This window comes from Enhydra lutris, unplaced genomic scaffold (genome assembly GCF_002288905.1).
Source record: "Enhydra lutris kenyoni isolate GAN:26980312 unplaced genomic scaffold, ASM228890v2 scaffoldscaffold39, whole genome shotgun sequence".
NCBI classification, from domain to species: domain Eukaryota; kingdom Metazoa; phylum Chordata; class Mammalia; order Carnivora; family Mustelidae; genus Enhydra; species Enhydra lutris.
In genome coordinates this window covers 6,104,965-6,128,602 of record NW_019154123.1, presented here as the reverse complement: position 1 = coordinate 6,128,602, position 23,638 = coordinate 6,104,965, and the positions used below count along the sequence as shown (strand labels likewise).

The window sequence follows — 23,638 nt, the reverse complement described above, 5'->3', positions numbered from 1 at the left end:
TTTATCTGAGTTGTATGTTCAAGTGCATGCTCAGTTTTATAAGAAACTGCAGAACTCTTTTCTGAAGTGCCTCTACCATTTTGTATTTCTGCAAGCTATGTATCCAGTTGTTCTTCATCTTCACCAGCATTTGATCTTATCACTATTTTTTTCTTTTATCCATTTCAATAGGTATGTAGTGATAGTACATGATGGGTATAGTTTACATTTCATTTTGGTATTGAAGTCGAACATCTTTTCTTGTATTTATTTGTCACCTCTACATCCTCTTTGGTGAAGTGTCTCATTATGATTTTGCCCATTTTCTGATTGGGTGGTTTGCTTTTCTACTATTCAGTTGTGGGAGTTCTTTATATATTCTAGATACGGGGTTAGATATATGATTTTCAGATATTTTCCCCAGTCTTATCATCCTCTGAATAGAATCTTTTGTAGAGCAAATGTTTTAAATTCTGATGAGGATATGTTTATCCAATTTTGCTTTTAATGGATGATGCTTTTAGTGCCAAGTCAAAGAATTCTTTGCCTAGGCTTAGGTCCCCATTTGGCAGGAGAAGGGGGTGTTAAATTTCAAATTTAAATTTTTATTCTAATATGATACGTTTGTAACAAACAATAAACCAATATTGATAGATTGTTACAGTGTCCACATTTTATTTTTCCTTAGTTTTTATGTAGCATTTTTTTTTTTTCTGTTCCAGAATCTGATTCTGGATATCATATTACATTCATTCATCATGTCTCTTTGAGGCTCCACTAGACTTTGACAGTTTTGAGGAGTGCTGGTGAAATATTTTGTGGTGTCCCTCAACTGGGTTTTGTCTGATTTTTTTTTTTCTTCCATTTTTTTAAATGTTCAAAATAGGGTTGATGGGTCTTGGCAGGAAGACCACAGAGATAAAGTGCCATTTCATCATATCTTGTCAAGGGTGCATGTGTTCAGTGTGACTTATCACTGATGTTCAATTTGATCACATGACATAGGTAGTGTTTGCCAGGTTTCTTGACTGTGAAGTTGCCCTTTCTTTTCTGCCTTTGCTGTAATCTTTGGAAGGAATTCATTATGTGCAGCTCAGATGTGAGGGATGGGGTGTTATCCCCCACTACATACATTTTGGTATGGTATATTTACATTAAGTTATTTGTATTTTTGTTTATTTCCTTTAAGACTTCCTGTTCGGCATGTGGATTATTTATAAGTATGTTGCTTGATTGTAGATTTTCCTGTTGTTTGTTGTTCATTTTTAGTTTCATTACATTATGCTGGAGTATACTTTGTATTATTTCAATTTTTAAAAATTTTTGAACTTTTATGACCCAGAATATGGTCTACATTGGCTCTTTTATTTATTTATTTATTTATTTCATCATGATAAATGTACTCCCTATCACCTATTTCACCCATACCCCCATCCATTTCCTCTCTGGTAACCATCAGTTTTTTCTTCATAGTTAAAAGTCTCTTTTTTGGTTTGTCTCTCTCTCTTTCTTTTTTTTTTTTTTTTCCTTTGTTCATTTGTTTTGTTTCTTAAATTCCAGGTATGATTGAGATCATATGGTATTTTGTCTTTCTCTGCCTGACTGATTTTGCTTTGCACTGTATTCTCTACTTCTGTTCATATTGTTGCAAATGGCAAGATTTCATTCCTTTTTATGACTGAATAATATTCCATGGTGTGCGTGCATGCAGGCGTGTGTGCACGTGCACGCACACACACACACACACACACACACACCTGCATCTTCTTTATCTGTTAATCAGTTGATGGTCATGTGGGCTGTTTCCATAATTTGGCTATTATAAATAATGCTGCTGTAAACAGAGATGTGTATGTGTCCCTTTGAATTAGTGTTTTTGTATTTTGGGGGTAAATATGTAATAGTGTGATATCTGAATCATAAAGTAGTTCTAGTTTTAATTTTTTGAGGAACCTCCATGCTGTTTTCCAGAGTGGCTGTACCAGTTTGCATTCCCACCAACAGTGCAAGAGGTTCATTTTTCTCCACAGCCCTACCAATACTGGTTGTTTCTTGTGTTTTTGATTTTAGCCATTTTGAGAAGTGTGAGATGATAATCTCATTGTACTTTTGATTTGCATTTCCTTCATGTTGGGATGTTGAACATCTTTTTCATGTATCTGTTGACTGTCTCTAGGTTTTCTTTGGAGAAATGTCTGTTCATGTCTTCTGCCCATTTTTAAATTGCATTATTTGTTTTTTGTGTGTTGAGTTGATAAGCTTTTTATATATTTTTGACACTAACGCTTTATCAGATGTGTCATTTACAAATATCTTCTCCCATTCAGTAGGTTTAGTTTTGTTGATTGTGTCCTTCTCTGTGTAGAAACTTTTTATTTTTTAAGTAGTCCCAGGAGTTTATTTTTGGTTTCATTTCCCTTGCCTCTGGAGACACATCTAGAAAAATGTTGCTACAGCCAGTGTCAGAGACATTACTGCCTGCGCTCTCTTCGAGGATTTTTGTGGTTTCAGGCCTCACATGTAGGTGTATAATCCATTGAATTTATTTTTGTTTATGATCAAAGAAAGTGGTCCATTCTTTTGCATATAGCTGTCCAGTTTTCCCAACATTATTTGTTGAAGAGACTTTTTCCCATTGTATATTCTTTCCTGCTTTGTTGAAGATTAATTGACCATATAGTTGTGGGTTTATTTCTGAGTTTTATATTCTATTCCATTGATCTTTGTGTCTATTTTTTAAAAGATTTTATTTATTTATTTGAGAGCGAGAGAGTAGGAAAGAGTGAGAGAGGGGGAGAGAGTGCTTGCATGGTGGAGGAGGGGCAGAGGGAGAAGCACACTCCCCACTGAGCAGGGAGCCAGGTTTGGGCTCTATCCCAGGACCCTAGGGTCATGACCTGAGCTGAAAGCAGACTCTTAACCAACTGAGCCACCCAGCTGCCCTTAAGATTTTATTTATTTATTTGAGAGGGAGAGGGAAAAAGAGTGAGAGTGTGTGTTCAAGATGGGGAGGGAGAGGGCCAAGCAGATTCCCCACTGAGTGTGGAGCTGGACTTGGGGCTCAATCTCACAACCCTGAGATCATGACCTGACCTGAAATCAAGATGTGGACACTTAATGAACTCAGCCATCCAGGTGCCCCAATCTTTTTGTCTATTTTTATGCCAGTACCATACTGTTTTAATTACTACTGCTTTGTAATATAACTTTAGGTCTCTAATTGTGATACCTCTAGTTTTGCTTTTGTTTTTCAAGATTGTTTTGGCTTTTTAGAATCTTTTGTGGGCCCATACACATTTTAAAATTGTTATATTTCTGTGAAAAATGCTGCTGGTGTTTTGACAGGGGTTGCATTAAATGTGTAGATTGCTTTGGGTTGTATAGACATTTTGACAGTATTTGTTCTTACAACCCTTGAACATGGAATGTCTTTCCATTTCTTTGCGTCATCTTGAATTTCTCTCATCAGTGTTTTATAGTTTTCAGAATATAGGTCTTTTGCTTCTTTGGTTAAGTTTATTCCTAGATTTTTTATTGTTTTGGTGCAGTTGTAAAAGGGACTGTTTTCTTATTTTCACTTTCTGCTGCTTCATTATTAGTGTGTAGGAATGCAGCAGATATCTGTACATTGTTTTTATATTCTGTGACTTTACTGAATTCATTATCAGTTTTAGTAGTTTTTCGGTGGAGTCTTTAGGGTTTTCTCTATATAGTATCATGTCATATGCAGGTACTCAGAGGTTTACTACTTCTTCCTTATCAGTTTAGATGCCTAAGATACAGTCTATTGACTATTCCATGGGCTCTTGATGTGCTGTTTTGTATGGAGTGATCTATGTATGTAGATTATATCCTGAGAGTTGATTATTTGTTCAATTCTTCTCTACCTTCCTGATTTTCTATCTCATAGTGCTCTCAGTTACTGGCAGTGGGATACTGAAGTTCCCAACTATAATTGTGGATTGATCTGTTTCTTCTTTCAGTTCTATTAGTTTTTGCTTGATGTATTTTAAGATTTTCTAGTTTCATGTATTCACATTTAGGATTGTATCTTTCTGATGGAGTGATCCTTTTATTATTGTGTAGTGTCCTTGTTTGTCTCTAATAGTTTTCTTGCTTTGAAGTCTCCTTTATCTGATGTTAGTATAGCTATTCCTGCTTTTTAAAAAATTAATGTTTGCATGATACATCCTTTCCATCTTTTTAGTTTCAACCTACTCATGCATTACCCTGGTTTTTAAAAGTAAATCAAAGCCAAGTTTAGGTTTTAAATGTTGTCATGAAGTTATTTTGAATTCTTTCAATTAAGCTTAGGTTACGTATGTGGGTAAATGATATAAATCACTTTTAGAAACTAGAAAATGGAATATTGGTACAAAGCAGAGTGGAGAGAAAGCCTTGTTTATTAAGCCAGTTTTTGGTCATTAAACAGATATGCGTTGAATACCTCATGTGTGCCAGGAATTGTTTCAGGTGCTGGAAATACAGTAATGAGCAAACAAGAAAAGACAAAACACTGTCAGCCTAGAGTTTATAGTCTTATGGAGGAAGAAGAAAGTGAAGACATAAACTATATGGCATGTCAGAAGATAATAAATACTTTGCAGCAAATTGAAGCTAGGAAGGGGGTAGAGATAGAACTTGTAGTAGATGGTGGTGATGGGTGGTGGTGTGAGGTTTTGATTTCAGATAGGTGATCAAGGAAAGACCTCTCTAATAAGTTGACATTTGTGAAAAGGCATGGAAATAATGAGAGAGCAAGCTGTGCTAATTTAATTTCTCTGGTAGAAAGGTATCCTAGACAGAAAAGAGCATTCTTGTCATGCTAGAGGAACCCATGGGAGACCAATGTGACTGGAGCAGAGTGAGGCATGAGAAGAGTGCAAGGAGATGAGGTCAGAGAGGAAGCAGGGGTCTCGGTCATGTTGAATCCTGATAGCCACTATAAGGACTTTAGCTTATGTGAGGTGAGAAGTCACTAGAGAGTTTTGAACAGAGTAGTGACATGATTTAGCTTTCATTTCAAAAAAAGCATTTGATAATTTGTGTGTACTTGATGGTCTGTTGAATAAAAGGAAGATGGGAATTAAATGCATTTGATTGTTAAAATATTTTTTTAAAAGGAAAAGATAGAGTAGATAATTCCACAAGATTATTTCCACTTCTGAAATCTTTCACTTCTTTACCTTTACTGGACCTAAAGTAATTGACGTTTTTAATTTAAAAAGTATGAGAGTGTTGTAGAATAATTCTCAATGTGTAGCATTAGGGGGAAAAAAAGTCTAATTTCCATTGAACAGTTTTACAGGCCATTTTAAAGGTCTAAAGGAATTCACCAGAGGCACAGATGATATCATATCAGAAATAACAAACACTGGAACTTCTGCACAACTATAATTTATCTTGGTTTATTTTCAGTAGACTGTCAAGCACTTTATACCACTACAGCGCCTGAGTGCTTAAAACAGTATACCTGATAGCAAGAGCAAATACAAATAATTAGGGATGGTAACAAAAGAAGAAATATAATCCATTAATAACAAAGCCATTAATCACAAAGCCATCGATAACCGAAACTAGCTTTGCACAATTTTCAAATTGTTAGGGACTTGTCTTAATTTTTCTGTTTATCATTTCACTTAAAAAATTTCAGTGAGATGAGAACAAGAAAAAATATGAGAAAATTGTGTCTTATGGATAAAGAAGGAAATCATAATCACAGTACTTAATGGATATAGGAAATGCACAAAGATTGTTTTTTACAGATACCATAAAAAAGATTTTGCAGAGGTTGAAAGTGGAAGATTTATTTGAAATATGATCAAAATCTAATCCAGTTCACCTTCTGGAAAGAACTAAAGAATAAATATATAGAATGAAATAGTACCTTATGTGAAGATGATCTCATAGCCTGTTAGAATTTCTGACCTGCACCCAGAGTAATCTATAACCATAATTTATTTAAACCATCATGAACATTATATTTAAATCTCCCCAGAATTAAAAGCTCTTCTATAGGTATTTGCATATGCATGTCTTACATATCTCTTCATTTTAAACCCTACCTCTACCTCTTACCCAATAAATCTTTGTAAATATTAATCTCAAATAGATTACTTTTTCATCATCCTTCATAGATGTTTTTCAAAAAGCAAGTATTCTACAAAGCTTTCTGATTTAATAACTTGGGTAAGTTGTAACTGATCAGAAGGTCAGGCAGTAGAACCTTTACTAATAAGAATTATATTTTCTGATTCATATATCAAAATAACAGGATCTGACAACAGTTTAGAATCTATGAAAATTGACCTGAAAATCCAAGATACAAATTCTTTGTATCTAATAGGAAAATACTTCTGTTTCAAAATAAAAATCATACCTCCTAATCTGAGTGTGTAAAATACTCGACTAAAATGCACTGCTTAGCCTACTTACAGAAGTACTGTGTAAAAACTAAATTCGACACTGGTTCTTAATATGTGAAAACTCAAATATGCCTGCCTCATATTAAAAAGTCGTGATACATTCAAATAAATCTATGGAAAATAAATACAGTATATGAATAGTTCTGGTCTTATAATACCAATTAGAAAAATATTTTTATTATTTATCTATAGAATAAACTCAAAAGAATGAGTTTGTGAATAAGAATGTACTCATTTTTATTCTTTTATGGGCAGGACACTTATTAAAAAGAACTGCTGGGGCGCCTGGGTGGCTCAGTGGGTTGGGGCCTCTGCCTTCGGCTCAGGTCATGATCCTAGGATTGAGTCCCACATCGGGCTCTCTGCTCGGTGGGGAGCCTGCTTCCCCCCCTCTCTCTGCCTGTCTGTCTGCCTACTTGTGATCTCTGTCAAATAAATAAATAAATAAAATCTTAAAAAAAAAAAAAGAACTACTTATTTCATATAATGTCAGAGACATAAGTATAGCCTGAGCATTCAGCCCTGACCTGGAAAAATAAATGTGTTTGTAATTCTCCATGATTTTAGTGAATTAATTTTGCACCAGGTGAGTTGAAAAAATTCACTTTATCTTAACACACAAGCTGGTTTCCTTCACAAGTTTTCCAATTCTGACAGTAATAATAAAATAATGATGATGGAGTGATAGAGCTAACCACTTATTTGTGCCAGGTTCAGCTGTTACTTGGAACTTTTTCCCTGTCAGAAAAATTCCTAACCATCCAGCATACAGAGATAGACAGTATGCTCAAGTTCCAAAATCTTCAGAAAACCCCTTTGACAATGTTAAGTCCATACTGATGGTTTCCCTGAGTTGCTATGATCAGGTTTGTGTCTACAACATAATCAAAGATTTCGTGATGTAGGACTTACGAAGTTTTGTGTTTTCTAAGTATAAATATACCCACCCCTAAAAATAAGCTCTGTTAGGGGTCATTACCATGTTTTCCTTCCCATGCCTTCATTCATATAGCACATCTCTGGAAAACATATACATGTAAAAAACAGCTACTGACTCCCTCATTTTGCTTTTAATATTAGTTAAGATTCTGTTTACTTTAATTTACAAAATTTTCCCCAAATATCATTCTCTTCCTTCTTGATCTCACCATGTTATCAGTAAGTTCCCCAAAAAGGCCTAGCTCACCAGACACAAAGTTGTTGAGGCTGACCTTGAAGAAAGAACAGAATATCTTTAAGTGCTAGTAAATGTGCAGTAATAAAATTCCTGATAACAGTTCATCCAGGTTTTCAGTGTAATTGTAACATTTTATGTAACTTTTTAAATAGTGAGCTCTCCTGTTACCTCCAATAGCTCTATTATTTTGAAGGTCATGTTGACCAGGATAACACTTCTCTGAATCCAGCTGGAGTTCCCAGGGTACTTTAAGAAATCGTCTTTTATAGTCAGGAAAGGCCTGGAGGAGGAGTTGTTTAATCCATTTTACAGATATGGTTTCTAAAGTCCACAAAGGTTAAATGGCACACACTGGGCTCACAGTGTTTTCTTTAAATCTTGTGGTTCACCAAAGTGAAAGTGCTAGGTAAATTGATAAAAAGAGTCAAGATTCAAGATGGATCATCCTGACACCCTAATTTAAAGCACCTTCATTTAAGGAAAGCTGAAAGCAAACTACCAGATGAACATCTATATATCAAACCAAGGAAAGATGTGCTCTCTTATAAACTTTTAGCACAAATGATAACAGTCTTCTCTTTTTAAAATTGTTTTGGATATCCATTCAAGTCATCTCCTAACACCACAAAATTTAACTAATCATGAGAATTACCTACTAAAGCGCATTAATGTAAAACCTAAATGAATTGGGAAATTTGGTTTGGATTACCTGCTGCCTATTAAAGAATAGAACATTTAATCTCTGGGAAGACAGAAGTCTGTTTTGTTTTTCCCAAAATAACCAGTTGAATAACAATTTTGGATTGTAATTTTAACTAAAATTCTGTCAGTAATCATTTAATGAAATGACTGTGGCAGCATTCTTTAATGGACTCTTCTCATCTATTAGAAAGTTACTAATGAGACTCACTTAGAAACTGAATGGATTAATTTGGCAACAGTGTTGATGTTGACCTGGGGTGGGAATCATTTAAGGGTAGAGTCAACTCACATATTCAGGGCAGGCATCTACAATTTTTAGATTATCCATCCCCTTGCTCTTCTTTTTATCCTCTTTGCTGACAGCTATGCTTTATAATCACCCATTCTACCTCAACAGAGTACAGATAAAATTAGTAAAATTCAAATTGGATAGTTTTGCTTCAGGTTAGAAGCTCCTTCAAAAAGTTTTTAAAATTCCCTCAGAAGAGTTCTTGGGATTTCACGAAGTAAAAAAGGCAAGACTTTTTTGTTAATTTATAATGCTCTTTCTAATATAATGGGTAAATATTGGCTAAATAGCAACCAGAGTCAAGCAACCATTAAAATTATTATTGTGGCCTCTTAGCCATGTTACAGTTTGTAAATTGAAGTAATATTGATAGACCTAATTTCTTTCTTTTAGCGTTTTGATATGTTTGTACCAGTTTCCTATAAGGAGGTCTTAACTAGCAAAAATTTTCAAGTACCTCTTCTTCTTACCAAGACTGGCCAGGCGGAAATCAGCATGACTGGTGGGTCATATACTGGTGGGTATACTGACTACAATATTGGGAAGATTAAAAAAAAAAAAAAGTTAAAAGGTCAGACCTGTACTTTTTTTTTTTTTCCAGATCTGCACATTTTGATGTGAATAACAATATGTGCACACAGAACAGAATTTGTGAGTTAAATCATATACCAGTTAAATTTAGTTTGTTTTGAGGGTAGATACCATTTAAATACAGATCAGTAAATGTATCTTAGGAATCAAAAATATGAGAGAATGGACTGATGAATGGAAACGATATATTGGACATTGAAGAATGTTACGGTTTTTTGAAATAGTGTTTGCCCTGGTGTTGATCAAACAGAACCTAACCCCACATATGAAAGTGAGATTTGGCTCTGCTAAAGATCATATCTGATTTCTTAAGCAGTTTTTTCAGTGTCAGCTGTGAGATACACTTAACATTAAATGACAAGGCAGGATTACAGTGCAAGCCCTGGCGTCCAGCCAATTTATCGTCCTTGAAGCTATGTGGGATGCTATATAACACTACTGAAAATAGATGACAGAAGGCTGTCCAAGCAGCTGCTGCACAGTTGATCTAAAATACGGAGACCACAAACCAGGCTAACAGAAGAAATACTTTAAGGGCACACTGGATCACAGCATCAAATGATAAAACGCAGCTCAGGGCAGCTAAGAAACAATTGTTTCTGTGAATGCAATAATCAGAAACGAAGTGATTCCTTTATAGAAAAGCCACTGAAAGTAACATGATTCTAAAACAATGGTTTGCAAACAGGGACAGAACATATAAATAATTGTTGCAACTCGAATCAAAGGACAATTTAATACAAACATCAGGAGAATGATTAATTAATCCTTTCTCTAAAGCAATTCACAAACCATTAGAGACATCTTTCATTATCAAGATGTCAGTAGCCTTAACCACTTGTCTAAGACAGAATTTTAAGTTATGTTAGTTTGGTTTAAAAAATAACAACAAATATCGAAAGGGCTAATTTTCTAGTGTAGAAATATTCCTCCCTCCTCTAATATAAGACATCATTTTGAGCACATTAAGTGCTTTTAAATTGTGGAGCCAATTTATTAATAGTTTTTTAAATAACAAACTGAAGTCTTTGTATTGGAAATAATTCATTTTATTGATGGGTATGTATAAACTGTTTGCCTGTGCATTCATTTGCCTATGAGTAAATCATACTGGTACTATATATAGAATGATTTAGTTAAAAGTCCTGTAACATAAGAGTATATGATCAAACTTTTGGAAATTGGGAGACACTGGGCCATTTTCCCATATAGTCAGGCTCCTAACCTAAGGCAAGTTACATCCCCAAATTTCTTTAAAACAAGTAATAGAAACTCAGAATGTACTTTCCCAAGGAAATGATAAATAACAGGTTCATAAACTGGCCCAAAGATGCCAATTTAACACATAATGTACCTAAAATATAGATTTGCACTGAAAAAGGTTGATAACCACTGTAGATACATACCAGTAATTAAACAAAATGGAACCAAATTGAAGAAATAAGGGGATAAAATAGAAAGTAAGTGATCCCTTTCATTGAAAGGAACATGATTCTGAAACAATGGCTTGCAAACCAGGGACAGAGAGTACAAATAATGGCTACAACTAAAGTCAAAGGCTAATTTGATATAAACAGCAAGAAAAAGATTAAAATAACTAATTAGAGCAGATGAGGAGCTAAAAACTTTTGAGTGTTTTGAAATCTGTACAGGAACAGGGCAGGTATTTTAGAATTTATGTTAACGTCCTTTTTTTTTTTTTTCTTTAAATAAAGATTTTATTTATTTGTCAGAGAGAGAGGGAGAGAGAGCGAGCACAGGCAGACAGAATGGCAGGCAGAGGCAGAGGGAGAAGCAGGCTCCGCGCCAAGCAAGGAGCCCGATGCCCAGGATGCCGGGATCATGACCTGAGCCAAAGGCAGCTGCTCAACCAACTGAGCCACCCAGGCGTCCCTGTTAACGTCCTTTTAAAATGGTTTTCTTTTCACTGATAAGGAAAAACTAGAAGCCCTCATCTTTTCTTCTGTTCATCTCTTCAAAGCCGGTTGACTTCTTTATCTTTCTGTATACTAAGTCTTGATTTCATCTATATTCCTGTATTTCATCCCCCTACTTGCTGGACCTCCAAATACATGTTCCTAATCTAGATCTTTCCTTTTAAGTTTGCTATGTTCCCTGTTTACGAACATTTTCACTTGGATGTCCCAAAGATTCTTTAAATTCAGTATGCCCCAAAGTGAATTTATCACACTAGCCCTTTCAACGCCCCCCCCCAAATGTATGCATATTCACTCATGGCTTAATCAAAACTCTTGAGTTCCTAACTCCTCACCTTTGTATCAATATCTAGTCAGTCTCACCCGTATTAATGCAGCCTAACTGCTCTTCCTATGTCGAATTTTCTTTCTTCAAGTCCATTCTTCAAATTCTGCTTAATACTTCCTGAAACTCCAATCTGAAAATGTTACTCTACTTAAAATTAAAACTTTTCAACTGCCCTTCTTTGTCTTTAGGTGAAGTATATATTCCTTAACTTGAATTACAGTGCCCTTTATGATTTACACGTGTTCGTTCCAATTACCTCTCAGCTTCTAGGCTGACCTAGCAATCCAGTGAAAAACATGCCATTCTTCTCATGTGTGGTCCTTTGTACAGGCTTTTAAACATATAGAAAAAATAATTATAGAACCCTTGGTTAGTAGTAATTATAGAATAATTAATTATATGTAATAAATACTATTTTTTTCAAAATAAAAATTTGGAGTCATTTTAAAATATGAATACCAACTTCTCTCCCAAATATGCCATTCATATGCTCACAGTAAAATCACACTAGAACTTATGGAATAATACCATAACTTCACTTATCTTGTTTTATTGACATTTCATAAACTGCAAATAGTATTATTAATCCAGGTGAGTTACCAATGGTAAATACAATTAATAATCTCTCAGTTACAGTAATTTAAAAAAATGGGTTGTTAAAGTAAGTTATCTCCAGGATGGGAAAGGAGTAGAAAGAGAGAGAATGATCTAAACATAGAGAACTACCAGTATAACTTTGTGAGATGCTTGTGGTCAGCAGCTACCCTGCCCCTTGCCTTTTTAGTCTGTATCTGTCTTCATCTTCAGGTCCCAATGGCCTCAAACACTGGGTAACTGGCATCTAAAGAAGTTATCATAACCAACACCACACCAAAAGAAAACTTAATTTTTATCTAAAAGTAGATCACACAGGTAAAACAAGACTTTGTGAAATCATGTTCCTAAAAAGAATAAATTGAGTGTGAACTGCATTCTCGCTGGTAGAAAAAAGTATTGGGATGTACTTCTAAATGATACTTGGAAGGTAGTGTGTGGTTTCTTTTAATAAGTAATTTGTCCCTTCCTGACTGATATTAGTGTATTTTAGGAGGGCAAGAAATGCTCTATGAACCAGAATTCTGGCCACCAGGGTACTGGCAGGAAGGCCGGTGTGGAGCAATTCAGGGCTCTAAAAAGAATAACTGACACACACACTCATCACCTTAGAGATTTTTTTCTAAACAAATCTGATCTTAAACATGAAAAAAATATCCTGCCATTTTTGAGATAGTTGCATAAACTAAAAGTTGATGATCATTTAAACATTTTCTGTTCACAGACATAGAAATTTATGGATTTATTAGGATATTGGATAACTTTTCTCTTTTTTCTATACATTTTTTCCATATATACCTAGAAAGAGGTCATATCTGACCATCTGATTTGAATCCAGCACTAATCTACACCATAACCTTATCCTGAACCTTTAAGTGTGTGCTGAAAATACAGTCTTTTGGTTGTTTTTAATGTGGCAAATAGAAACAAAAGAGAACAGACAATAGGGAGATTATCCAAAAATCTCCAGTTAGAGAATAGGAATTAAATCAAGTGTGCTTCCAGTGAGGATAGCAGGAAGCATGAAGGCATTACTCACTAACACCACTAAAATATCGATGATAACACTGTGGACTCGCACAGTGGATCACAGAACAAGATTATAGAAAATGAAAATATAGTTCAGTTCAAGTTGTTTGTAACTTTGGAACCAGTTATATTTCAAAACTTGGTCTGTCTACCTTAATGCTTAGTGTCTGGAATTCATTTACCCAGTTAAATTATTTTGTATACTGTTTTTAAAATCCCATGATTGTTCATTTTTTAAAAAGTTACAGTGTACCTGAAATAAAGAGTATCACTAGCAAATTCAGTGCTGAATCTGGGAAAAGCATACTCAAAGGTATAGTAAAACAACAGATATCTACACCATTTAAAGAACCCCCAAGATTGAACACCTGGGTGGCTTAGCTGGTTAAGTGGCTGCCTTGGGCTCAGGTCATGATCCTAAAGTCCTGGGATCAAGCCCCACGTCAGGCTCCTTGCTCAGTGAGGAGCCTGCTTCTCCCTCTGCCTTCTACTCCCCCGGCTTATGCTCACTCACTCTCTCTCTCATTATTTAAAAAAAAAAAAAAAAAAAATTAACCCACAAGATCAAAGTCATTGATAGTTGGTGCATAAGCACTCCAACAGAGCTGAGCAGAAAAAAGAATGTGAAAATGGGACTATAGAGGATGAAGGTCAGGGAGACCAAGTCTCAGGAAGATTTTATCAGACTGTAGAGTTTCTGCATAAAATATGAAGAGATGGCATAGGGCACGGAGACCTGCTAGAGAGAAAATAGGAGAAGGCTGTCCTCACGTAGCCCTCCAACCCTCCCTCTTCTTTATACTGTCACCAGGAACCCAATTCTGTATTTCCTTCTTATATTTGGGGGGAACATGGGAGGTGTGGCACTGTAGCTACAAGTAGCAGCTGGCTAAAGGGAAAAAAAGGAAAATTGAATAACAGTGTTAAATACTGAAGGGACTTCGTGTGGCATTTCCCAAGTGGCCATTTTCCTGTAGTAACCTAAGTGAATTTAGCAATTAGAGATGAAATTTACAGAAATTTCAACAAAATGATGTTCTGGTGGATTTTTTTTTTTTTAAATCCCAGTAAAGAAGTATAGTAATTTTATGAATCGTTCTTTCATGGTACTCAAATCTTCTCAATATTTCTTCCTTTATATTCAGGGTAAAGTAACAATTTTAGCTGTGTGTTGGGTTTCACTGGGAGAAAAACTGCCACAGTGACTCCTGCTTACCTTTCCAAGTTTATCTTTCACTGCGCTTCCCCTTACTCACTTAAGCTTTCACTGCACAGACTAATTTTGAGTTTGTCTAATAAACCAAACTCCTTGCTGCCTCTCAGTCTTTGCATATTTTCCTTCTGCTTGGACCTTACCTGTTCTACCGCCTTCACATTTTCAACTTAAGTGTCATATTCTCAGAGGGTCCAGTAGTTGAATGGTTCAGGAGGGTAGGAACCATGTCTATTTTGTTTTCCATACTATACTCAAAATTAAGCACCATACCAGAGATATAATTAGGACTTAGTAAATATACGCTCTTGAAGGAACATAGGAGAAACTCTATGGAATATTTTTTCAGGTGTGAGGAGCTACTTTATGTATTTTAAAATTTCCAGTGCTTTACTGATCCACAGATATTTAATCTTATAATAAGATCAATCAGTATCAATAAAAAGAATACCTTTTATTGATAGTCAATCAGTATCAATACATTTTTGAAAGAAAACCTCTCTCCCAAAGATAGTATAAATATATAGCAGTGCTTGGGGCGCCTGGGTGGCTCAGTGGGTTAAGCCGTTGCCTTCGGCTCAGGTCATGATCTCAGGGTCCTGGGATCGAGTCCCGCATCGGGCTCTCTGCTCAGCAGGGAGGCTGCTTCCCTCTCTCTCTCTCTCTCTCTCTCTGCCTGCCTCTCCGTCTACTTGTGATCTCTCTCTGTCAAATAAATAAATAAAATCTTAAAAAAATATATATAGCAGTGCCAATTTTGAAGAAAACACTTGAACATCTGAGATGTATCTAGACAACAGAATTTGCACAAAAGTTAGCGAATCACTGCTACTAAATACGTGATATTTACAGGAAGTGAGAGATTTGTCAAACAAGATTAGTATTAATGTTACTATTCTCTCAGGTAAAATTTAGGTCTGTCAAGTAATATTTTAGGTTAAAATGTCATTGATTACCCACTTCTGTTTGTTTAGTTCAGTCTCCACAATGTTAGCCAGTTGATGTGACTTTTATACATTTGCCCTATCCTCATACTAATTTTCTTGAGGAATTTTTAAATCAACACACTTTTTTTAAAGCCCAAGTAAGTGTGCATTATAAGGAAACTATCAATTCAAAAACAAAAGCCAGTTCACTTATAATTAATAGGAGATGATCATGGTATTTGGTACACATTAATAAAGAAAAATTGAGAGCTACCCACACATCTTGGTCACCAATAGCTCACATACCAAGCTCTGAAAAACATGAGTTTGACTTGCTGGTCCCTGCAAAGGATAGGTTGGTTACATGGCATACATGTTAATAAGGTTTGGAAGGACAAAACAGCAAGTCCTATTCAGTTTTAGCATCACGTGTGTGTTTTAGTGTGTAATCACCACCACAGAATTATCAGGTGGGATACACATAGCTTTGAAATTTTTTAAAAAAGCATCTTACAATGAAATTCCTATACATACTAATGAAAATAAAATGTATATGATTTTAAAGTAAACTGTGGCTTTTTTTTTTAACTCTTTTCTGGTTAGCTTTGAGTACATTCTGCTTACTGACTCTATTTCCTTATTAGATAGATATATAAACATCATGTGTGTGGAACTTTGTATTGTTATTTTAAGAAACGTGTGGTTTCCTATTCTGCTTTTAATACTGCTCAGCTGTAGTCCTAGATCTCACATTATAGCAGGTTAAGAAAATATTATGAAAGGAATGATTAACTTTAAGACACCAAAAATAGGTGTTGGAATGGTGATTATGTGTGTCTTCGTTAGCATATATGTAGTTAAATATCTTGTTTCTAGGGAGAATAATCAAATTAACCACAGGTTGTCATCTCATACAGGTGCACATATAAGAGATGTGTAAAAATTATTGAAAACTTGAAATTGCAAGCACTGTAATCAAAATTTAAAAATACATAATATTTATTAAACTCTAATCATATACCAGGGATTATGCTAAGCACTTTATCAGTTTCATTTAATTGTCTAAAAAACCCTCAGGGAGGAGTGTCTGGCTGGCTCATTGGGTAGAACATGCGATTCTCAATCTTTGTTGTTCCAGACCCCAGACTGGGCATGAAGCCTACTTAAAAAAAAGAGCCAAAACCCTAAGGGAGCTAAGGAACTGAGCCTTGAAAAATTTAAAATAACTTGCTAGAGGTCACCCAGCCAATAAGTGGAATAGGTGAAATTCACACACTCTTGGATTCCAGAGCCTGAGCTCTACACACTTTCAATTCCAGATTCTAAAAATCATCTTTCACAAAATCCTCCCAATATTCTGTATAATGGCTATGAGCTAATAAATGGACCATTGGCCGATCTAGTAGATGGGGGAAACCATTGTTCTGGTTCTTACCCTTGCTTTCAAATCAGGGCTTTTGCATAAGGTAGGGATAATATCAATCTCATTACAAAAAATGATCAGGCAACAGTATACCATCATTAATAATATCATTAATGATTACAAAAGATTATTATTATAGTGAGCCATGTCACATGGTAACATACTTCTGATGCAGGCTGAAATATGTATACACAACTACTCCTATTTCAATGTGCTTGCTAAATGAGACTGTTCTATCATTTCAGGTATAGAGGTACTGAGGTTCAGCTGACTGAGTGCGGTGCAAGTAATTGATGGTCAGGGCTTTGATTTCCTTCCTGTGACTACCCTGCAGATGTTTAGCTATCTGTGGTCAGAGCAGGAATATGGGCTCAATGCCCACCAGTTGCATGGTATATTTGGGTGAATATAGTAATTAGAGAAAAGCAGACTGACATCCAAATCTAGGAGAGATGCCTGAGACCGAAGCCAATAAGAATCCACATAAAGTATCTAAAATAAACTGACTATAGGAAAGCTCCTCAAAGCAGCACAGTCCATCTTGTGATTTAAAGACAACTTATTTCAGTACCTTTTGTTAGGTGGTGGCCTATTTAAATTCTGTTCAATGGAAGAAATCTACAAATATAGGTATCATGATAATGGATATGCATATATATATACATTTAATTTGTACAAATTCTTTTACATATATACTCCTTTAAGAGAAAGTAGTGTAATTCAAATACTTTAAAATTATGTTTGGATTATATATTCTTTTATATAATGTTTTACTAAACATTATACATTTATGTTACTGAATATTGTTTTACAGAACCTATTTTTTCTAATATATGTATTATGAATATAGTCTAACATATAGTCTCCATGAAATTTTTATGGACATTTTGACTATATATAATTTTTGCCTTATACACTAACTTTGGAATCAACCTACAAGTTTTGACACTAGAGTACAGAAGAGATTGTTGTTGTAATAGTTAACTGCAGGAAGAAGACTCTACATGGATCTGAATGTGTTACAGTTTAAAATTTTTTGTAGAGTGTCTAGAATGTATCCAAGAGCAAAGATATCCTAATTATAGACAGCTGGTTATGGTTTTTTATACAGAAATATGCAGGGAAATGGGAAAGATAATTTATTAACCAGCAGTGATTTGAGAGAAATCTACCTTAAAATGTATTCACTAGAAATCCATCTGAAGAATAATTTGGTTTCCTATATATGAGATTCTACCTAGAAGAAAGTATTGGACCTCTTCTATACATTTAACCGCTACATACCACTCACGCATTAATTGTAGTCTGGCTTGTATTTTATGTATTGTTTTCCAAGCCCTCTCACCAAATTATAAACTTATTGAGAATGGGGATTGTTTTTCACCTTTGTATTCATTGTAGTGCCAGCACTGAGAGTAGTAAGAACTCAAAAACATTAGGTAAATTTTTTGGGTTCTTGGATCAGGTAGCATTCCCATGGCAAATTATAAAGTGATTTATTAGTTTATAAATCAATCTCTTGTGAGTTTGGTTAACACAAATGAATTTCTCTGAGTTTCATTCTCTTGAGTGAACTGATAAAATTAGATTTCAGTAGAATGGTACATGTATTGGGAGGATACAGGGGACGAAGTTTCTAATAAATTCCTGTAAATGAGCTGTATATTTCTCCAGTGCGTATCAGTGGAATTTTATGATAAGCTAACCCTCTTTTTGCATCACATTCTCTGATGTTTTTTTTACATCTTATGATGTCCAAACAGGAATAAGGGTGTATAGTTCTTTCAGTGTTTGCCCTTTATTATTGTAGAATAATATAACTCTCCACTTCTTCAATGGTTTTTAAAGTATATAAATACATTGAAGGAATAAGTTACAATCTTTATATAATCCAGAGATTTTAGAAATTAGAATGAAAGGGGCACCTGAGTGGCTCAGTGGGTTAAAGCCTCTGCCTTTGGCTCAGGTCATGATCCCAGGGTCCTGAGATGGAGCCCCACATCAGGCTCTCTGCTCGGCAGGGAGCCTGCCTACTTGTGATCTCTGTCTGTCAAATAAATAAAATCTTTTAAAAAATTAGGATGAAAAATGGACAGAAATAATAATTTACTTCAATTTAGCAATCCCTAAAGTCAGGAGGCAAGTTCCATCTTGAAAGTCCCAGCAGATCTGTGATCTGTGTACTGTGGGTATAGCTAGCAGGCTGGTGTTTTGAGTAGGAAGATAATGGTTTTTAAATGGCTTATCACTGAAGTTTCATCCTGAAAGGAGAGAAATGAATTTAGAGCTAATATTAACAGGTGGTAATTAAATTATGGGTTCTTCATGCTTAATGTCCTACAGTAAGCCAACATGAGGCAACCGGAGGCCGTTAACTTTAATAATTGGAGTCAGTATCTCCCTAAAGTAGGATTTTATAGCACATTAGCAATGGTTGATTAGTATTAAATCAGAAAACAAACTTTTTTTTTACTAGAGCATGTTTTACTAATTCCAATTTCATACCTATGCACTTAAATGTATAGAATAATTTACATGAAGTAATGTCTTCAAAGGTAGATAAAAAGATAAATATAAAACATTTGTCAAATCCTAAAATCAATATTTCTATTTTAAACATTATTTGTTTCCTCCATTTATTATGGGTTAAAAGCAGTGTTCAAAATGCAGGCCCATGATTCTTTAACTTTAATCATGAAGCACTGATCTAAACATTTAATTTTATGATTAAAGCTGAAAGATCCCTGACTGAAATGTTCAAGTGTTCTTCTGTAAAGATTTTATGCCACTATATTTGACTTGATGTTTTAAATAGTAGGTGGTTATTCTACATAGATTGTATGGACATTGCTACAGACACCCTGTAGAAATTATATCACAGTAATGACAGTCCTCTTTTCAAAGAGTGTTTTGTTTTCAAAAACATTTAATGAGCATCTGTGTTTATAATATTTTTAAACATTGCTGCTACCACATTAACTTTAAAGTACTTAATGTCATATGTTTATATTTGGGGCTTTGTTAAACAATCCCTACCCATCTTGGGAATTTCATTTTTGTTATGACTTAGAGTGACCATATAGTCCAGATTTTTGGGGCAGTGAAAGGGGATGCTTTTTTAAAAAATGAATATGCCAGGACAGTAGGTACAAATTAGGAAGTATATCATCCCTGTATAATAGTAGACCAGTTATAGCACAATGCCTGGGTTAATATAATCCCATTCTGAAGAAAGGCTTTCAGAATCCTTGCTTGGGAGAACAGGAGTTCATGTCTCCTCCTTGCTACATACAGTGTAAGATCTGGGTCTCCCTTAACTCCAAGCCGCTGGAGGTGTATGTTGTTGTTTTCACTTTGGTGTCTCTAGCACCGAACAGGGTGCCCTGCACATGAAAATGAAACTAGCAGAATCCTGGGATCCAGACTAAGAGAAGAATGTGCTGGAGTTGTGTAAGATCTGGGTCTCCCTCAACTCCAAGCCACTGGAGGTGCTTATGTTGTTGTTTTCACTTTGGTGTTTCTAGCACCGAACAGGGTGCCCTGCACATGAAAATGAAACTAGCAGAATCCTGGCTTCAGACTAAGAGAAGAGTATGCTAGAGTTGTGCAAAATGGTGCTTTAGGAATGAAGGAGATTGGAGGTGGAAGAAGAGGGAAACAAGGCTCTCTTCCAACTGTTTAAACTGCATGGGCGGGTATTCCTTTATTACTGTTCTCACAAAATAATAAGAATTTGAGGTGACATTCCTTCCTTTCCATTTTCATTAGTCTAGTCTTATACGCAATATCTACTCAGAGCAAGACATGGATCACGCATAAGCATAGTAGGTTCACCAGCATTCAATGAGATGGATCGCAGATCTGGGGTTTAGACATCCCTCTTCAATTCACTAGTTCCTCTCCTTCTTGCTGCTGAAGACTGTTTTGACTGTGAAGGGCTCAGCATTTAAAGGATAGAAAGGTCAAGAAGGAGAGGACAAGGAGGTGAGGGGAGAATTGAGAGAGAGGAATTGGAGAAGTAGTAGAGGATAAGACCCCAGGCCATAATAGATTTTATAATTTCAGTGTGTGTGTGTGTGTGTGTGAGAGAGAGAGGAATTACTTCTGATGTGATTTCATGGCTCGCTACAATAGTTGTTGTATCGGTCATATGTCCATTTATCTAGGCATATAACCTATAATTCATACCTATACAGTTCTTACATATTTTAAACAAGTCTGTAATCAGAAAAATAATAGGATGAGTAGTCTTACAAAGTTTTTCTCTTGTTGCAGTGATTTTCACAGCAAAGCCTCTGTGCTCCCAGGAAAAAAAAGGTCTTAGAGCTTCACATTATCTTTAAATGTACTTTTATTGTGTGCTTATCTGCACTTACATTCTTTCAATGTATAGACCCCATGGTGCATGCATGATCCTTAAAATGGGGAATCCATGTAAGGAAGTTAAATGCAGAAAAAAGAAAAAAATTTCAAAACAGAGTGCAAATAGCAAGGTTAAATTGAATGCTGTTAACCCCCTGCTGACACCAACTAATAGTGCAGAAGCAACAGCAGGAATCTGAAACAGAGGTTAGTGTTGGGAAATTTCTGTTCATGACAGTTATAAATGAAATATACTGGCTAGTTTTTCTTTCTAGGATATCATCACTTTAAAGAAGATTTTAAAAGTAGCATCAAATATGATACCTAAGTATATATCCAATAGAAATAATAAAAAAAATTGAAAACAATATCTTAGTCTGAAACACCTATTAGAATTTAGTTGAGTTTTTTTCTTGCTTTTAAAAAATTGATACAGTTTACATACAGCAAAATGTGTAAATATTAAGATTTCTTTCTATATTATACAGCTCAGTGACTTTTAAGGTAGAAAGAAACCCATGTAATCAGCAATCAGATCAAAGTACCAAACATTATTACCACCTTAGAAAGTTTCCTCATGCCTCTCAAAACCACCGTCTATTATTATTTAGAAGTTTTAGTTCTCTAGTTATTTTCAATTCACCTCCAATTCTATATAAATTACCATGTCTATTTCAAAATTACAGGCTTGTTGAGTACCTTCTGTTGCCACCTTCTCTCCCCAATGTATTTCCAGAAGAATCTTTTCTGCTTTTGACTTTATTCCCTCATATCCTGTTAAATGAAAAGCAGCTCTTATTTTATGGATAAATAAACAATTAGATAACAGGGACATAGTTGCCTGGGTAGAAAACTTGCTGTTGTGAGAATATATTTAATTGAGAAAATATAGAGAACCAATTAATGTCATTGAATGAAAAATATAAAATATCCATAATGCTGTATGTAGGGTATTGCTATTTAACAAGTCAAAAAACATTCATTAAAAATATGTTTACAACTGGTATAGATTTCATCATATACATAAAATGCTTGTCACTCACACTAAACTGTCTTCAGAAACACTTAAAATTCTATAAGCAGTAGCCTTATTTTTCTTTTCTGCTTTCACTTCCACTCCCTTCCTTATTTCTGAGAAAACTGTACTCAAAGATGGTTTTCATTTGCCTATTCATCTTCCTACTGTTGTTTTCCACTAGTGTATTCTTTGATTGTCTTTCTTCATCTCCTTTTCCTCCCATTTCTAGAACTCAGCACATTCATTCTCTTTATATTCAGATGAATCTGGTAGTTCTGCTTCCACCACTGATGAAGCTAATGATTTCTTCCCTCACCATCTCAGGTCCTTAAATATTAAAATGCCATTCTCAGCAGTTCCCTGTTTTCTCACCATTTCACAGAACATATCCATCCATCCTTCCCTTTCTCAACATTCCTGTGAAAATACAGTAAAATTTATTTAGAAAGCTTTGCACTATGATGATTTTGATTTTGTTCCTTTTTTTTTTTAAGATTTAATTTATTTGTTAGAGAGAGAGCGAGCACAAGCAGGGGGGATGGGAGACAGAGGGAGAAGCAAGAGGCTCCCCGCTGAGCAAGGAACCCTGTGTGGGACTCCTCCTAGGACCCTTGGGATCATGACCTGAGCCAGAGGCAGAGGCTTAACCGACTGAGCCCCAGTGGCTCCATTTGATTTGTTCTCAACTTGATTCTGTTTCCTAGAATACTTCATATAGAGAGGCTAGATGTACAATACCAGGGTATTCCCTTTCTACATTCCGTTTTTATAATTTGCTTTGTTTTAAATTTACTCAATGTTTCTTTAATTACTAGATTACCACTATTATCTTTAGTTAATCCATTTCAGTATTTTATGTTTTGACTTTAAGCTGCTAGGTAGTAAGGATAAGTGTCTACTGAACTCATGTGAAACACCTCACTGGGGCACCACAGGAAATATTTAGATAGTGATTCACAACAGGGGCAAACTTAAGACAAAGATTAAAAAAAAAAAAAAAAGGAGATCTGTTGGAAAAGAAATACAGAATTGAGAAAATACAAAGTTTTTCAAAGAATATAGATAATTCAGTAGAAAAAGAAAATTCAAGAAGCAGGGTCATTAGAGCTACTAAAACAAAATAAAACAAAAAACTCCTGCTATTAGTAAAAAGTTGGGGAAGCAAAACAAGGAGAACAGAACAGAAATGTGTTCTGGTGACTGAATTGATGATAGCTTTTGAGAAATTTTCCCCACTCTAAAGCAGTGATCAACAGTGGGAAGAGCTTACATTTGCCATTTCCACATGAGGCTTTTAGTATCTAAAGAGGCAACAGATATAAAATATGTGAGATAGGAGGATAAGATTTGAGAAGATTAAACTTTATTATTGTTGTTGTTTTTAAGATTTTATTTATTTATTATTTGACAAAAAGAGACACAGTGAGAGAGGGAACACAAGCAGGGGGAGAGGGTGAGGGAGAAGCAGGCTTTCCGCGGAGCAGGGAGCCCGATGCAGGGCTCCATCCCAGGACCCTAGGATCATGACCAAAGGCAGACACTTAATGACTGAGCCACCCAGGCACCCCTAAAGTTTGTTTTAATGAGTCTCAAGTCTGTGACAGATTTTTGGTCAAGTTGTTTCCCTTAAGTACTGATTTAAAAA

General features: G+C 35.2%; 1 protein-coding gene across 2 annotated transcripts in view; it reads left to right on the top strand.

The window, feature by feature from the left end:
• The window catches only part of LOC111155010 (ubiquitin-conjugating enzyme E2 E2), a 383,244-nt gene that overhangs the window by 123,778 nt on the left and 235,828 nt on the right, over positions 1-23,638 (top strand). The gene's annotated exons all lie outside the window — the stretch shown is intronic.